The sequence below is a fragment of the Brachyistius frenatus genome, unplaced genomic scaffold (assembly GCF_029030835.1).
Source record: "Brachyistius frenatus isolate BFR_SWC_R1_liver_20210118 unplaced genomic scaffold, ASM2903083v1 Contig_46, whole genome shotgun sequence".
Lineage (NCBI taxonomy): Eukaryota > Metazoa > Chordata > Actinopteri > Embiotocidae > Brachyistius > Brachyistius frenatus.
The window spans coordinates 1,923,104-1,935,701 of NW_027210645.1; positions in this window are offsets into that span (position 1 = coordinate 1,923,104).

Sequence of the window (12,598 nt, forward strand, 5' to 3'; positions counted from 1 at the left end):
TTTTAGAAGTTGGAAATTTGTTTTAGAAGTCGAATAATAGTCCAATAGTTCCCTGTGACTATCGAATGGTATTTTTGCTTGAAATAACCATCCCTACTATAAAGCAGCTAAGCTAACTGGTTGCAGGCTATAGCTTCACAGACCGATATAAGAGTAGTATTGATCTTGTCTGGCACTCATCAAAAAAGTGTATGCATACAGGTATATCCCTTTTTGTCCAACAATCACAACAAGTGTTTTCGATGCGTGATCCAAACCATACCTACACCAAATACACTGCTCAAAAAAATAAAGGGAACACTTAAACAACACATCGTAGATCGTAGAACTGGATATTCCAGTTGAAAATCTTTATTCATTACATACATAGTGGAATGTGTTGAGAACAAAATAACATAAGAATGATCAATGGAAATCAAAATCATTATCCCATGGAGGTCTGGATTCAGAATCATACTCAAAATAAAAGTGGAAAAATCAGATCACAGGCTGATCCAACTTCTGTGGAAATTCCTCAAGACAAGTCAAAATGAGACTCAGTAGTGTGTGTGGCCTCCATGTGCCTATGCACTCTCTACAACGCCTGGGCATGCTCCTGATGAGACGACGGATGTTCTCCTGAGGGATCTCCTCCCAGACCTGGATCAAAGCATCAGTCCACTCCTGGACAGTCTGTGGTGGACATGGCGTCGGTGGATGGAACAAGACACGATGTCCCAGATGTGCTGGATTGGATTCAGGTCTGGGGAACGGGCAGGCCGGTCCGTAGCATCAATGCCTTCATCATGCAGGAACTGCTGACACACTCCAGCCACATGAGGCCGAGCATTGTCATGCATCAGAAGGAACCCAGGGCCCACTGCACCAGCAGATGGTCTTCCAATGGGTCTGAGGATCTCATCCCGGTACCTAATGGCAGTCAGGGTACCTCTGGCTAGCACATGGAGGGCTGTGCGGCCCTCCAAAGAAATGCCTCCCCAGACCATCGCTGACCCGCCGCCAAACCGGTCACGCTGGAGGATGTTGCAGGCAGCAGAACGTTCTCCACGGCGTCTCCAGACTCTGTCACGTCTGTCACATGTGCTCAGTGTGAACCTGCTCTCATCCGTGAAGAGCACCGGGCGCCGACGGAGAAGCTGCCAATCTTGGTGCCGATCGCCCTGCACGGTGTTGGGCTGTAAGCACAGGCCCCACTTGTGGACGTCGGGCCCTCGTACCGCCCTCATGGTGTCTGTTTCTGACAGTTTGAGCAGAAACATGCACATTAGTGGCCTGCTGGATGTCATTTTGTAGGGCTCTGACAGTGCAAAAGTGACCAAAAATCAGCCAGAAAGGATGAGGACAGAGAAATGGTCTGTGGTCACCACCTGCAGAACCGTTCCTTTATAGGGTTGTCTTGATAATTGTCTCATTTCCACCTGTTGTCTGTTTCATTTGCACAATAGCAGGTGAAATTGATTCACAATCAGTGTTGCTTCTTAACTGGACAAGTTGATTTCCCAGAAGTGTGATTGACTTGAAGTTACATTGTGTTGTTTAAGTGTTCCCTTTATTTTTTTGAGCAGTGTATTTGCCTAACCACAATCCTTTCATCACTTATTCCAGTCGTGGAAAAATAATGCGCTACAAGGTTCCCTTTGAATTCAATCATCGTCGTGACTCTCTTTTTCCTTTCGAGTTTTCATTTGCAGAACTAAATAGAGGGGAAGTCTGTGAGGAGATATATCTCTGAGCAAAGAAAAGCTTTTTTGAAAAGTTTATTTTCCGAGTGCAGCAGGTGAGTTGGTGGTGGTTTCATGTTTGTCGTTTTTTTTTTTTTTTTTTTAAATAGACGCTGGACTCTGCTTGTACAAACAACGGCGTGGTTTGAACTGCTTGCCTGACGGATGTCACGGTCTGTACATCTGAATGACAGGAAGGCTGCTTATCATGTTCCTCATCGTCAGGCTACTGACATCTGTCACCTTCAGTCTTTCTCCCCGCCTCTCCCTCTCGCTGCCTCCCTTACACACACCCACAAACTCCACACACACACACACACACACACACACACTGTTCTGCAAGCGACGAGTCCCCACTTCCAAAGCATCTCTGCCACTTATCTCTCTCATCACTCAAACTGTTCGCTGTAACACTCCTCCTTCCTCTGCGGCACCGGGGAATGAAAGGAGCGAGAAGGGAAAAAGGAAGACAGAGGGGACGATTCATTCATTCGGGAGGGCTCATATGTTCTGAAAGGTGCTGCTTTGGTAGCAAAAACTTTCCTCTGACACGTGTCCAATTGATACTTTGAAATGGCTGCTCACTCAGCAGAAGTTATGAGACAATTCCGCTCATCTGCAGATTGTGAGATGAGAGCGTGATGTAAAGGAGGAGAGAGATGGAAGCGCCGCCACCAGCTGAAAACTCCAGATTTCACCTGCAGCAGTTGCCGGGATTGTTTTATTGATTTTTATCCACTTCCCCCTCATCATCGTCAATGTCGCACACAATGTTTGCCCACCTCCCCCTTCTCCTTCCTGTCATTATCATTATTACACAAGTGCCACTCATCATCATCGTCATCATTATCTTCTTCATCATCCTCATTTGTCATCAGCAATTGCAGCAGCTTAATGTACAACTTCTGTAAGTATAATGCTGCCAGTTGTCAACTATGAGTGATTGCTAGAAATTGTCAACATGGAACAGCTTGTTAAACAGAGCTCTCCACCGTCATCGAAACTCCAAATGCGAGTAGTGTTTTTTGGAAAAATGATGTTTATTCCTCTGATAAAGCAGAGACTGGGCCAGCCGGAGACCTTTGATAGATTTCGTTCCTCATCTGTTTTCTATCCTCTCTCTACTTTTAACTTTTGACCAACAGCATTCAAAATGTCCAGAAAACTAGGAGTAAGTGCAATTTGAGTCACCACTAGTGATATCACAAACCAGGCACGGCTTGTCAGAGCTCTGGAGAGACCCTGAGTTCATCCTTAGTGGAAGGACGGATAAGGAGTTCTTGCAGAGAGACCACAATTTGTAATGTCCAAAAGAGTTTCCACAACATGTACCAAAAGGTTAATTGTTCATACATTTGTCTAAATTCAAACAGGAATTCTACTGGCCGAGTTTACGCCCATGTCAGCTTTACATCCGTCTACAATATCAGTATCAGTAATAGGAAGACACAGCCCACATGCTGTCAGTGTTGACAACAGGACGACGGTATATCCCGCAAAGTTGATTCGTGCCCCCCACAGAACGTTGGTCTGCATTTCCAGTTGTAAAAACATGAACGTAGACGGTAGAGGAGTACACTTGCTGTGTTGAGGCACGAAACGTCCCGTAAACTGCTGAGTATTTACACTGTATGCAAACCTTCCGACTGTTTCTTTGTTTCTGTCTGTCTCTGTGTTGGCCCTGCGATAGACTGCCGATCGGTCCAGGGTGTACCAAAGTGAGCTGGGATAGGCTCCAGGCCACCCACACCCCCTCCCCCGTGACTCTGTTCAGGATACAGCCCATACATAATGGCAAATGGATAATAGATTGTTACGACCAGCCTTCTTCTGTTGTTACTCACAGTTTGAGAGGCTGCATTCTGTACATTATATGAGCCTGGTCACTACCGCAAATATTTTGAGATGTGGTTTTAGGAGCTGCTCTTGTTCTCAAGTTGCCTTTCACACCTTCATTCATTGCTTTAAGAGTGTTTAAACAAAAATGATGAACATGGATGCTTGTTCTTTTTGTTTGCTCACAAACACACTTTGTGTGTGCACTATACACTGTCTATAACAGCATCATGCACTCCCAAAACAACACTATGAACTACCTAATCAACACCATGCATGTCTTATGTGTCCTACGGGTCATTACAGTATAATATTAGCTCCACTGTTGTATGATTTAGTATGATAGTACTGGCCTATAGGAAAAAACTGAAACATAATAACTTAAACAAAGTAGATGACTCCACAATACATGGATTAAACTGCAAGAGTCGAGTCATTTTCTGTGCTTTATTATTGGCAAACTCAGCAATAGGAGCGGCGTAATCCAGCCTGGATACAGCATGAACCTGCATATTGTGCCCTCAGTCACTGATGTGTGCAAAGAGTTTCTTTTCAAACTTTAGTTTCCTTATTTTCCTCAGTTGTCTCCAACTCAGTGTTTTGTTTTTTCTTTCTTTGGTCATTGTCGTGTTGGCGATATCTGAAAGAGAATGACCTTAAGCCAGGAAGAATTCATGTACGAGTAAAATATATATTAAATTAATAATTGGACAGACCTTTTCATTTGAGCCTGATTATGCATAATTAAGGTTACAAACCAGGATTTCATTTTTGGACCCTGCAGAGTAAGACAAGACTTAAAGAGTCTGCAGCCATGCTGGCAGTTCTGTGAGGCTGTACTTAGGCACAGTGGTGCTTAGCTTTGAACTAAATGCTAATGACAATGATTAAATATGCAGCTGTTAAGCAAGTATGGTCCTCTGTCCTGTCTTCAAGATATCTCTTCGAAATATTGCTTCAAGACAAGATATCAGTACATTAGCCGTGAACTGGTATTTGGATCTATTTGCTTATGAACTAAACAATTGAGTTGTCAGTAATCAGGACATGAGGTGGGTCCATCAAGGTAATTACTTACATCTCAGACAGAGATTGACAATTGATACGCCCTGATGCCCATTATGAGACTGTTCGGTTGACGCTATGGATCATGCTTTCTTACACCTGTTCGATAAGAATAGTCCAGAAACTTATGACAATAATTACATTACATGGAAATTCTTTAATTTTTCAACTTATTTGAAACAAGCAAACATTTGACCCTTTTGGAAATACTGCTGAGTCATATTTATGTACACTCGACCAAATGTTAAAATTTACATTTTTAAATAATTAAATTAATTTGGGAAAAAAAAGAGTCTCAGATCATTCACATGGAAAAAGTAAATACATCCCTACATTTATCAAACCTTTAGATCAATAAAATTAGAATCAGGGGTTTCAGATTAGTTGCCAATGATTAGAGTTGCCACTGCTCACAAAAATGTGCCTGTTAATCAAGCGAGGTAACTTGAAAAACATACTCACAAACGGTATATCTGCTCCCTGTTCCACGTGCGTCATGTGAATTTGCCATGCGACAACCAACAGTGACGTCCCCCAATGGTTTGTGAACGGCGGTTACGAAGCCTCGAGTTAGAATTTTGGCCGTCGCCATCTTGCTAGTTTGGTGCGGTTTGGGACCAGATCTCACCATATTTGGACGAGCTGAGGGGGAGCGAGCTGTGGATCCGACTTGATCTGATTGGAAACCCAACAATACTATGTACCGCCGACTGATAGTAGAAACTGCAGGCCTGTCAATCAAACAGACGCGCCCCAAAAGTACTGCATTTTTTAAGCTTATTTTCTAATTAATGACCGGATTATTTTCAGATGGACCGCCAGAAAACAAAAAATAAAGGTTGACTGGAACTAGCAAATCCGAAATAACTCGTGGCAAAAGATTATTGACTTAATATTTCATGAGAGAAATTGAATGGGAGTCTGTGGAGCCGTAAGATTTTTGGAGCCAACCTCTAGTGGCACTCAGTGATATTGCAGCTTAAGGTACTTCCACATCGGCCTCCTTTTTCAGACCTGGAAGCAACGTTCACTCTTACACACAGTCTATGGGCTTCGCATGATGGGAGCAGTCTCATATTTTGTTGCTAACATGGCTACAACAACAGTCGTTAGAGGCCCCCAAGAGCATGAAGCGCTGTGCTGCTACCATCCAGCCACATCTCTCTGGTCTACCACTTTAAATAAAGCAGTGCTCTGCTTCTGTCTGTGACAGTGAGTTTGCAATTCACTAAGAGTTTAACAAAAACAACACAAAGACAGGTACAAGGACAAGATCATAAGGAGGAGTTAAGACCGGGTTGGCCATGTGTAAAATAGTGTGAGGCAACATGCTCACCTGCACTTTAGATTGAACAGTCTCGCTTTCATGCCCTGGACTGTAGCCCTACTTTTCATGGGAGAGAGAAATGTGCTGACTTTCATTTACACACACACACACACACACTGACACAGAGTAACAAACACACTGAATACAATAAGAAGATTACGATGGCTCATTTTCCATCTTAACTCAAGGGGAAGATTACTAGGGTCCTATAGCAAATTAGCTCAAATGAATGGTTCATTATCAGTGTGAAACACGGTGGTAGCGGGATGTGATCACTCTGGCCGCTCTTGGTTGGCTCTTGATTAATCATGTAATCACTGAGATGAGCTCGGATAGCACCACACAACACAGTGACATGGAGCACAATCTGTGATCTGAATGTGGTTTTTAAACCATCCTGCTCCCGTTCTGGAGATTCATTTTTAATGATTTGTTTATCTCTTACTGTAAATAGCAAAAAAATCAAACAGGACGCTTTCCTCTAAAGGGGGGGAAAGAAAATGAATTTTTTCCACCTCTGCACGGCTGTCAACTGTCTTCATCTGCTTCTTCCTGTCCCCATGTCTCCCTTTCTCTGTGTCTCATATCTCCCAGGTGTTTATTTACGACACAAAGACGCCACTTTAATGATGCCTCAGGGTTGTCAATATAATCACACAGTGATCCCCTTCATCTACACGAGCTGTCAGAAAACAAAGGCCTACAAGTTACAGTTGCAGCGCCTGCAACATGAACTGGCACCCACGCCGAAGCTCTCGTTCCAGCGTGTTACCGGGACAAAGGTACAAACAAAAGCTCTGTCAACACACTCTGACACTGTCTTTGGATAGATCCCTCTGCGTGTAGTGTGTTTACATCTGCAAACAGCCGTCTCTTTGCAAAAAGCCTGTGCGAAGCAACCTTAATGATCGCGGCTGATGACAGATTTAGGTGCATTGTGGGAAATAGCTTAGAAATATCAGTCGTCTTTGGAGTAAAAATAGATACCTTATCCTTGAAGCTATTTTGGGTATTTTTGGTTGTGAATAATTAAAGCACTGAGTTTGACAGTGTGCACGTGTGTGTGTGTGTGTGTGTGTGTGTGTGTGTGTGTGTGTGTGTGTGTGTGTGTGTGTGTGTGTGTGTGTGTGTGTGTGTGTGTGTGTGTGTGTGTAATTACTGGCACTTGCGTAGTGGAGCATCTCTTATTACAGTGAAGAGTCTTGCACAGAGGACAAGGTCAAGGCTCAATTTATCATCGTTTGCTACTCAGGGCACAGTGTGTTAGCAGACGCTGTAGCGGAAGTGTAGACTCTCAGAATATGAAAATCTCTCCGCCTCCTATGCAAAGTAAAAACAAGATGGGAGCTGCTTCATTTCAAACTCTATTAAGAGAGATACTACATTTTTCAAAGGAGTCAAATGCTTCTAATCTTTAGGGCTATCTGGAGTAGTGTTTCCCACAGAAGTGTACGACCAATATTTTGGGTCGAACATTGCGAGCATACACACTCTTAATTTCCATGGTGCGCTACCAACTAGAGCGTGTGTTTGCTCCTTTTATTGACAATCAAACATAGCACTGGTTTTATACCATAACGGCTGTTCCTTTACATCACATTACAATGATGTAAAAATGTGTTGTGCTTAGCTGTGTGGTGGGATGCGAATCCACATCGCACATTGCTAAAGTTAGCTTGACACAGTTGAAAATTGTTGCTATCTGCAGTGGGAAGCGGTACTTTTAAACTTTTGCACAATTTGGTTGAGCACATAGCGCTGCATGGTCTGAAAACTTTGGGAACCACTGTTTTATAGCATTCTGCATTAGCATTGCATGCTGTAATGTTTTAGCCTTCCACTCGTGCTAATATTAGAACTGATTCCTGTTGGATGTTTTGTGTTTGGATCAAACGGTTCAGATACTGTTGCACATGAACCAAAGACAGTATCAGGAAGAGCACAGAGTAGAGGGAAGTATTCCAAGTTATGTCACATGATCAACATCAGCACCTGAGTTACACACGATTGTGTGACCACTGGCATGTACACATTTGAGATTTCACTATGGATTTGAGCAGGGATTACATTTTGTGTGGAACTCTGGAAATTGACAACGGAGACCCTTGAAATGTTTCAGAAAGCCTACAGCAATGAAGCAATGAGTTCTTTGAGGTATTTTTTAGGGTTATTGGCATTTCAAGAGGGGCACGTCCAGAACTAAGGGGGGCGCATCAGGTCAGAAGCGCAAACAGGTGGGTTTTCTTTCACATTTGCAAGTTTGTGTATCGTGAATTCATCCGCCAAGTTTAGACTGTCAACACCGAGTTCTACTCTGATGTTCTGCAGCGTCTGAGTAAAATGTTTTAGTGCAAACAATCTGAACTATGTCGCGATGGTACTGTGGTTCTCCAACATGACAATGCGCCCACTCAGCGCGTTAAGAACAGGCACATTTTTCACCCTCAACAACAAAATCATCGTTCAACGCCACTTATACCCACCGGATCTGGCTCCCTGCGACTTCTTTCTGTTCCCCGAAAATGTAACACTCTCTGTTCAGGTTTCAGCCCCCTGGTCAAATTGCAAATGTGTACTTACCCGTGGTCACAAAAACATGTGTAACACAGGTGTTGAGGTGGATCAAGGGATGCGACTTGGAATACTTATTCAGAACAGTTGTTGCTTTCTCTGCACTCTGTTTTTGGCCAACAGGAACAGTCTCTGATCTTTTTGATCCCACCTGGTTTGTATGTAGTGAGTCCTACAATATATTATATTCCAAGACTGGAGAGCACGAATACACCTAAAACTATCATGGCAGATAAATAAAACAATTTTTAAAAGTGCACCAGTAAAAAAATTTTAAAAAACAGCCCAAAAAAATGTTGATTTGAAAGTTTGTGTCAGTAATCAGGGTTTAAGAAAGAAAAAAAGACGCGTGTTTAGGAAAAAATAAACAGAAGCTCAATCTACCCTTCTTAAACATGTCGTTCCTCCAGTGCCCACATCGTCATTAATGACCAGATGCCTGCTGATGAATCCAGCAGTGCTCGTCTGGGCGATCTCAAGTCTCCCTCACCCTCTGTCTGAGTGTCACGCGGCTTCCATCAAACGAAAACCTGCAAGTTAAGACAAAAATGTGACAGTATGCGATAATTGGAACTAATTGGACAGGCATTATACATTCAGATCGTCTGTTTACTTCCCACGTCTCGGCACATCAACAACTTGTCTTCTGGGCGCGCAGCGTCATCTAATAACGGTGCAAATGAGCTCTTCCCAGCAGCGTTTGAGCGACAAAAACGGGAGAACAGGAGCGGAGAAATCCAAATTGTGTTTCCGTTTTGCAACTATTCCCTAATGAGGGTCCATCTAGGTGGTTAATAAATCAAAAGATAGCCAAAGCAAAAGGGGTCCCCATGTTGGAATTCTCAGATCTCCTATGAATAAATGATGAAATATGAGACAGACAGAGCAATTATTAGCTTTCTTAAACATCGTTTACACACCAAACAGCCACTACATAATGCATAGCGCAGATTTTAATAGCGGAGATCAAAGGGAATCACAACCCCACTGGTGCCACTGTTAAACTGACTGCAATTAAATAAATCATAAACAAAGAAAAGTCATGTAGCGGTCCAGTGGCCCTCCGAGTGAGCCCCCAATGAAACACACTGATAATAAGCGTGTGATTGGGTCCCTGGGGTCCCTCCGGATGGCAGTTTAGAGATTTGTGAATATAATGAAAACTCATTTGTAATAAAGAAATATGATTAGATGGATTGATCACGCCCGCATTATTATGTTTATTGCAGCTGGACTTTATCGGGCCTCCAGACAGGCCGGAATTCAATCACAGCCCAGCGGCCATTTTGTGCCAGTCAATCAAACAAGAAAATTGCTTGTATGGCAATCAGCTCACCCGGCTGCCGGCGAGCGCTGACAGTGCTGTGATTACTCTCTCTGCTCGTTCATTTCTAATGCCTCGCTGCTTTACTGTCACCACGCTAACACCAATCACGAGAGGTGCCGGAGATCAAGTGTGTGTGTGTGTGTGTGTGTGTGTGTGTGTGTGTGTGTGTGTGTGTGCATGCATGCGCGTGCATGTGTTGGGTTGTGATGAATCCAAGCTTTCTAAATTCAACACCTTTGACCTGACATTCTGCTGCAGAGGTGATGCTGATAACCAAACCAAACACCATCACTAAGCTGTTTTTTTCTGCGCTCTGAGTGTGTATGGGCATTTGTGTGTGTGTGTGTGTGTGTGTGTGTGTGTGTGTGTGTGTGTGTGTGTGTGTGTGTGTGTGTGTGTGTGTGTGTGTGTGTGTGTGTGTGAAACAGATGACAGTTGAGGGATTTAGGGAACAGTGGGTGAGAGAAATGAGCCAGGTTGTGCACTTTCAGCTGTGCTTGCATGTGTCAACACGTGTGTGTGTGTGTGTGTGTGTGTGTGTGTGTGTGTGTGTGTGTGTGTGTGTGTGTGTGTGTGTGTGTGTGTGTGTGTGTGTGTGTGTGTGTGTGTGTGTGTGTGTGTGTGTGTGTGTGTGTGTTGGATTTCTGATATCAGGACAAGGATTGAGAGCTGATAGGGCTCGAGATTACAACAGAGCTTTCAATTTTCTATTTTCTAAAGGGCTCCATTTACACACACACACACACACACACACACACACACACACACACACACACACACACACACACACACACACACACACACACACACACACACACACACACAGCCCTGATTATTTTCCACTCTGACAACTTGAGACCAAAGCCCATACAGTATAGTAGCAGACAGGTCACACCCATCGCCTCGACTGCTGAGACAAAACGTCTCGGATGATAATTCCTCCATTCTCATTCAAAGGGTCGGCTTATTGTTTTATTTTTTTAGGCACAATTAAAAAAGAGAGAATAAAAAGCAAAAACTCCACAATGTGCGTGATGAGCCTTTCAACATTCTGCATCTAAACGTCATTATATTTTACAGAAGATTGACAAACGCTGTGTGACTGGGACAAACAAGGCTTCAGAGAAAAATCAGGTTGAACAAATGTTGAAACTCATATGCATGGTGGACAGGGGAATACAGTATGGCCACATAGGGTCTTTTAAATATTTACTACCTAACTAATTTATATTACATTACATTATAGTGTTGATAGCTGAAGCTTGAAGCACATTCGATATAAGATGACACATGCGGTATGTGATTTCCCATGTGGAGCTCCTTGTAAACTGTATATATATTTTTCATACATGTCCAACTTGTAGTCCAGAAGTAATCTCTTTACCTTTTGAAAAATTTAAACTACAACCTTTTCATTTATGAAAGTGCGACACAAACTATGTGCATTCTTGAGTTTGTTTTATACATTGCATTACACCTTCCATTTATTCGTTTTTTGTAGGCTACTGTTCTTAGCTCAGGTTTTTAGAGTATGGATCATCATGATGATCAATGAAATAACCAAAATAAAATGCAACAAAAGTGTAAATAGGATGAAAAATCCAATGAAATAAAAATGGAGTCTTACCTTGAGCTACAAGCACTGTGATTTTAAACAAGTAGAGTAGCTCACCAAGATTCAAGAATCTGAATGGAAGTCTATGAAATAAAAAGGTGGAGTAATATAATCTTAACACCGTTTACAAATGCTGGACTGAGAGTTAACTACTGATATGAAAATGGCTGTCAGCAAACAGTACCGCATGCATGTTGCGTCAATGGAAACATATGTCCTTCAACCCAAAAGTGCATCATCAGAAATTCTGTCAACTTCAAAATAAAAGTTTGAAAATCAACCATTTTTTTTCCATGCACAAATTGTTGACCCACTCAAAACCCACCAGTTGAGAACCACTGGCCTCGATTGTGCTGCAGGATTTCTTTAAAAAGCTCATTAATGTTTTGTCCATTGTGCAAATTAGTCTATTGGATTCACTGACACAAGCTTCAAGACATCAACTTCTAACAGCTGTATTTGAAACAAAGAAAAAAAAAATTAGACCTTGATTTGTTCAGCCTTGTTGTTGTGAGGTGAGGTGTACAACGGACAGGATCGTCTTTCCTCCCGAGCCGGGAGGGAAACTTCACCGACTCTCACCGGAGACGAAGCCCGGGAGGGAGCCGTAGACGCGGCAGCAGGCAGACAGACAGGCTGGCTGAACACAATGGGGCATGGCTCCACTGGGGGAATCCCATGGTCCTCCACAGTGGGCGGTGGGCTGATGTAGCGTCGGGCAGAGGCCTCGCTGGGGGAATCCCAAGGTCCTCCACAGCAAGCGGCAACAGACAGGGGTACTGGAGTCACTGGGCAGCAGGGACTGTAGCACTGACTGGTAGCAAGATCTGATAGCACTGCAGCACCTGGTATACCCAGGTGGTCTCCCATCCAAGTACTAACCAGGCCTGACCCTGCTTAGCTCTAGAGATCAGAAAAGATTGGGAGCACTGACTGGCAGCACTGACTGATAGCACTAACTGGCAGCACTAACTGGCAGCACAGACTGGTAGCACAGACTGGTAGCACTGACTGGTAGCCAGACCGGTGCAGGAACAGACACATGCACGGGCAGGTAACAGGGCAACAGATAGTGGCTGACTGGTAGTGGCAACCTCTCACTGCCAGTAACTAGCAGTATGGACCAACACCTCATG